The sequence below is a fragment of the Suncus etruscus genome, chromosome 16 (genome assembly GCF_024139225.1).
Source record: "Suncus etruscus isolate mSunEtr1 chromosome 16, mSunEtr1.pri.cur, whole genome shotgun sequence".
NCBI lineage: Eukaryota > Metazoa > Chordata > Mammalia > Eulipotyphla > Soricidae > Suncus > Suncus etruscus.
In genome coordinates, this window is record NC_064863.1 from 3,716,816 (window position 1) to 3,723,250 (window position 6,435).

The window sequence follows — 6,435 nt, forward strand, 5'->3', positions numbered from 1 at the left end:
ATTTGGGTAACCCCAGCACCCCTCTGCCGCCTTGCTCCAGATCTCCAGGGCTTCCCCGGGCCACACCCCTGGGCAAGCCGGTGAGTTGGGTCCCTTGGTGGAGCTTGAAGGACCCTAGGCCTTCCCCCACTATCCATGCGGCTCCTTAGGGAGGGTCTGGGTGGGGCTCTGAACTTCTGTTCTCCCAGCTTCTTGAAGGATCTCTCCTTCCTGGGAGCCGGGAGTCAGGCAGGAGGAGGTTTGGCAGGCCCACGCCATGCCGGTGGCCTGCTTGGCCAGGCCTAGGGGGGGTGCGGGATTTGGGTAACCCCAGCACCCCTCTGCCGCCTTGCTCCAGATCTCCAGGGCTTCCCCGGGCCACACCCCTGGGCAAGCCGGTGAGTTGGGTCCCTTGGTGGAGCTTGAAGTCCCTAGGCCTTCCCCCACTAACCATGCGGCTCCTTAGGGAGGGTCTGGGTGGGGCTCTGAACTTCTGTTCTCCCAGCTTCTTGAAGGATCTCTCCTTCCTGGGAGCCGGGAGTCAGGCAGGAGGAGGTTTGGCAGGCCCACGCCATGCCGGAGGCCTGCTTGGCCAGGCCTAGGGGGGGTGCAGGATTTGGGTAACCCCAGCACCCCTCTGCCGCCTTGCTCCAGATCTCCAGGGCTTCCCCGGGCCACACCCCTGGGCAAGCCGGTGAGTTGGGTCCCTTGGTGGAGCTTGAAGGACCCTAGGCCTTCCCCCACTATCCATGCGGCTCCTTAGGGAGGGTCTGGGTGGGGCTCTGAACTTCTGTTCTCCCAGCTTCTTGAAGGATCTCTCCTTTCTGGGAGCCGGGAGTCAGGTAGGAGGAGGTTTGGCAGGCCCACGCCATGCCGGTGGCCTGCTTGGCCAGGCCTACGGGGGGTGCGGGATTTGGGTAACCCCAGCACCCCTCTGCCGCCTTGCTCCAGATCTCCAGGGCTTCCCCGGGCCACACCCCTGGGCAAGCCGGTGAGTTGGGTCCCTTGGTGGAGCTTGAAGGACCCTAGGCCTTCCCCCACTATCCATGCGGCTACTTAGGGAGGGTCTGGGTGGGGCTCTGAACTTCTGTTCTCCCAGCTTCTTGAAGGATCTCTCCTTCCTGGGAGCCGGGAGTCAGGCAGGAGGAGGTTTGGCAGGCCCACGCCATGCCGGAGGCCTGCTTGGCCAGGCCTAGGGGGGGTGCGGGATTTGGGTAACCCCAGCACCCCTCTGCCGCCTTGCTCCAGATCTCCAGGGCTTCCCCGGGCCACACCCCTGGGCAAGCCGGTGAGTTGGGTCCCTTGGTGGAGCTTGAAGGACCCTAGGCCTTCCCCCACTATCCATGCGGCTCCTTAGGGAGGGTCTGGGTGGGGCTCTGAACTTCTGTTCTCCCAGCTTCTTGAAGGATCTCTCCTTCCTGGGAGCCGGGAGTCAGGCAGGAGGAGGTTTGGCAGGCCCACGCCATGCCGGTGGCCTGCTTGGCCAGGCCTAGGGGGGGTGCGGGATTTGGGTAACCCCAGCACCCCTCTGCCGCCTTGCTCCAGATCTCCAGGGCTTCCCCGGGCCACACCCCTGGGCAAGCCGGTGAGTTGGGTCCCTTGGTGGAGCTTGAAGGACCCTAGGCCTTCCCCCACTATCCATGCGGCTCCTTAGGGAGGGTCTGGGTGGGGCTCTGAACTTCTGTTCTCCCAGCTTCTTGAAGGATCTCTCCTTCCTGGGAGCCGGGAGTCAGGCAGGAGGAGGTTTGGCAGGCCCACGCCATGCCGGAGGCCTGCTTGGCCAGGCCTAGGGGGGGTGCGGGATTTGGGTAACCCCAGCACCCCTCTGCCGCCTTGCTCCAGATCTCCAGGGCTTCCCCGGGCCACACCCCTGGGCAAGCCGGTGAGTTGGGTCCCTTGGTGGAGCTTGAAGGACCCTAGGCCTTCCCCCACTATCCATGCGGCTCCTTAGGGAGGGTCTGGGTGGGGCTCTGAACTTCTGTTCTCCCAGCTTCTTGAAGGATCTCTCCTTCCTGGGAGCCGGGAGTCAGGCAGGAGGAGGTTTGGCTGGCACTGGTAATCTCTGTCCAGTCTACATTTTCAAAATCGCGCGGGGGCTATTGCCCCCGCGCGCACAAGAAACATTAATAGTACTCTCACAAGAAACATTACTAGTACTCACTATCATTGAATTATGTTTTTATGTATGCAGAATGTCCATTTTGTACTCTGCCCTTTTGCATACCCCTTCATAAGTTCATATTTCTCTTTAACTTCTTTAACTCCTATCATCATTACTCCTTTTTTACCCTTTCTAACTTAAGTACTCTTGAGTCCTAATTCACAGACCAAAGTGGTGCCCTAGAGTTAACACCCACACAACTATTTTAAAAGGCATAAAAAGGACACATATCTTTTCAACATTTTATGCGTGTTTTCTTTGACGGCTATAACTTTTGCTAAATACTTTCTTATACAGTGATGATCCCCCCCCATTTTTTTTTATCTTCTCTTTGTGAACTGCTCAATATGGAATTTGGTGTGAAAGAATCCCTCAGTTTAATACTTATGTTTGAACCAAGTCATGGGTCTTGTTGGAAATGTTCTTATGCCCCCATATATCTGATAGCACCACGTGGCTTTATATCTTGTTTGCGTAGGCACACTGACATGGGAAAATACTATACATACCAATAAGTTCTTATCTAATAGAAAGGGGAACACACAAATCTTGTAGTACAATGAGACCTTACACCCTGAACATTGACATAAAGACCTGGCACAGGCCTCAGAAGAATGGACATTCTCCATTTACCCCTTGATCTACAGAAGACATTTACAAAACATCCAAGGTTGTATATAACATCACCCGGAGGCATTCCTGTACCAGGGACGACCCTACAGCTGCTCTGACATCGATCTACTCAAAAGAGACATCCCTTAGCACTGAGAAGACAACAAGAACAATGACCTGTTTACTGGACAGGGCTTGCTGTATTGCCCATTTATGGTGAGGTTTGTCTATAACATCACCTGGAAGCAATCCTCTACCACGGAAGACCCTACCACTGCTCAGACATCGTCCTGCTCAAAAGAGACTTCCTTTAACACTGAGAAGACTTAACAACAACAACAACCTGCTTATAGGACAGGGCTTCCTGCATTCCCCTTTCATGGTGAAGTGAAACGAGAAGGCACTCCTCATCATGACTTCAATGTAGGACATGCAGATTCCAGAATCTTTAATACAGAAACATGAGACCAACAACAGAGACTCTGTGATAAGTGTGTTGGCGCTACGGACAATGTCTTGGAGCGAACGATAACTTTCCTGAGGCCTAGAGCTGGTCTTATGCCAGGAAACTTCAGGGGTAGGATCTCTTTGTATTTAGGCCAAGGCTATTCCTTTCCATGCCTCTCATATTTTGGTGGGCCTATGCAAACAACAATTGCCACTCTAACACCGTTTTTACTGTGCTCCTTTGACTCTAATCCTTAAAACACACCCACTTAAAATTTGAGGTTAACTTAAGCTAATATGCATGTACATGGAAATGTAAAAAACACTATGCCTCTAATGTTTAAGGAGTTACGTAAGCTTGATGGCTTTAGATTGCCTTGTGTGCTGTTAAGAAATATTATAATGTGCTACAATCTGGGGACTTGAGGGAAAAAGTAATTGCACATGGATTCTGTTTTATTTATCTTAACTTTTTTTGGTGAAAATTCAAAGTTAAGATATCAGCAAGGGGACTTCTTCTGATAATTATGTTATGGGTGATTGTCCTTCCACTGTAACTTTACCTTATCCTCTTTCTTTGCATCTTTTGTTCTCATAATTCATAATAAAAAATTATAAAAAAAAAAAAAAAAAAAAAAAAAAAAAAAAAAAAGAAATTAAAATTGTTTATTTCTAAAAGACTTTATTTGCTTCCAATTTACATCATAATCAGAATTGCTTTGCTCATTCGTCATATAGTTATCTTTTATCAGCTGCATAAACCATCGTAATGCTGAATGCGAGCCATTGCATGATGTTTCAGGGAAATTTAACTTGAGCAATTACAGATTTCACCCAAACTCTGAAGCCTCTTCCAAGAAGATAATATTTATAAAGATAAAATGATTCATAATGTGTAATTATTTTCTTATCAATTACAGTTTTATAGTCTTTCTAGTGGCTGTCACTTGGCGCTGGGTCCTTTCAGGCATCATTATTGCAAAGAAAAATAAAAAAAATCAAAGGGAATTCTTAGTATTCGACTTGAAGCAATAGAGGTGCAATTGCTGAGACAGCAGCCAAGCATTGTGCTATAGAACTAACTCACAGCTTGGTGCCCAGTCCCTGCTGAGAAGGAAATGGAGGGGAACTGGCAGAGTTTTACTACATCTGCTCCCCGCTGCTAATGAGCTTTAACCTGTTTCATTCTTATCATGCTTACTGTTTAGATATTTTGCCTGCAAAATTAATTCTTGAGCTGGGAGAACACATGAAAGAGGATATGATGTGCAAAGTCGGGCTGTTTAAAAATTAAAAGGAATCAGCAAGGGAGATTAAAGACTATAATGAGTGATACAGTTACTTAATACCAATTCAAGGGCAGAGACGCTCAGGCTCAGGTGGTAAACCAGGAGTTGATTCTCCCTTTCGACTGAAACGGTAATATTGGCTGTAGCTTCAGGAGTTATGATTCTTGTTTTGCACCGTGCATCTGCACCAATATACTTTCTACTTTTCCAAGATGCAGCAGTATTTTTTTTCTCAGATTTCTTGATCCTCTAAAAGGTACTAAAACTTTGATGTAGTCAAAGTCTCTACACCACCAAAGTTTTAGCACTTTTTAGAGGATCAAGAAACCCAACTAATAAATTATCTGCAACCAATTGCTTAAAACCAATATCTGATGACCTGAAAAGAAATAATAGCCAAAGAGTAAATAGGGGTCAGAGATATAATTTACTATATAGACTGGTTGTTCTTCATGTATGAGGTTCTGGGTTCTATTACCGCCGACACACAAAGAGAAAAATAGGCTAAGAACTTTTTTTTTTAAATGCTTTTTTTGTGAAGGTTGTTTTGTTTTGTTTTGAGGACACCCAGTGATGCTCAGGTGTAACTCCTGACTATGCACTCAAAAAATACATACTTACCTGGCAGGGGCGATTCCATGATCAGGAAGGTGGTTTCCCCAGGGTGAGGCTTGCTCATTGCAGTCTGGGCGTGCTGATCCCTGCCATCTCCCCAAATTCTACTGGGACTTCGTTTGTGCTCTCCCCTGGGGGAAAAAATACTCCTGGCCTTGATCTTGGGACCATATGTATGTCAGGAATCAAGACTCTTGGCCACTGGCAAGGCAAATGCCCTAGTTACTACACTATCACTTAGCTCCAAATGGATTTATTTAGAAAACTTTAAGAAGTCAGAGAAAATGAGAAAAGAAAGAGAGAGAGAGAGAGAAAGGTGTGTGCACACATCACAAATTATGATGTATACAGTATATATTGTTGTCTGAAATAATTTTAATGAAATATTAAGTTTTATGTACAACTATAAATGATTACTACTTAAATAATTTCACACATTCTGTTATTTATCTCCTTTACTTCTTAAATAATGATACAAGTATTGTCCTTTTAAACATGTAAAAAAAGAGAGCTGGATTTATAATACTGTGAGTAGGGAGATTGATATGCTAATGGTAGACCTGGGTTCAATTCCTAGCACTGCACATAATTCTATTAATAAAACATAAAACTAGGCCCGGAGAGATAGCACAGCGGTGTTTGCCTTGCAAGCAGCCGATCCAGTACCAAAGGTGGTTGGTTCGAATCCCGGCGTCCCATATGGTCCCCCATGCCTGCCAGGAGCTATTTCTGAGCAGACAGCCAGGAGTAACCCCTGAGCACCACCGGGTGTGGCCCCAAAAAGACAAAAAACAAAAAATAAATAAAACAAAATAAAACATAAAACTATTATATTAAATGCAAAGAAATCTTCAATGGCTCGGTGTCATTGGACTACCAAATAAAAACAGAAATAAACAAATGGGACTACATCAAGCTTCTACATTGCAAGCGGGATGACTAGAATAAAAAGACACCCCATAGATTGGGAGAGAATATTTCATTTACCACACAACTGACACAGTTCTAATATCCAAGTTAAGTAAATCTGGAAAACTTTTTTTCTTTATTTAAACATCTTGATTACAAATATGATTGTGATTAGGTTTCAGTCATGTAAAGAACACCCCCTTCACCAGTGCAACATTCCCACCACCAATGTCCCAAATCTCCCTCCATCCCACCCCACCCCCACCTGTACTCCAGACAGGCTTTCCAGTTCCCTCATTCATTCACATGATTATGGTAGTTCTCTGTGTAGTTATTTCTATAACTGCACTCACCACTCTGTGGTGAACTTCATGAAGTGAGCAGGAAGTTCCAGCCCTCCTCTCATTGTCTCTGAGGATTGTT

The 6,435-nt window shown here is 46.6% G+C and overlaps 1 pseudogene; it reads left to right on the forward strand.

Annotated features, from left to right (window-relative positions):
• The first annotated feature begins 5,101 nt into the window (after positions 1–5,101).
• Positions 5,102–5,237, forward strand: LOC126032821 (uncharacterized; annotated as a pseudogene).
• The last annotated feature ends 1,198 nt before the right edge of the window (positions 5,238–6,435 follow it).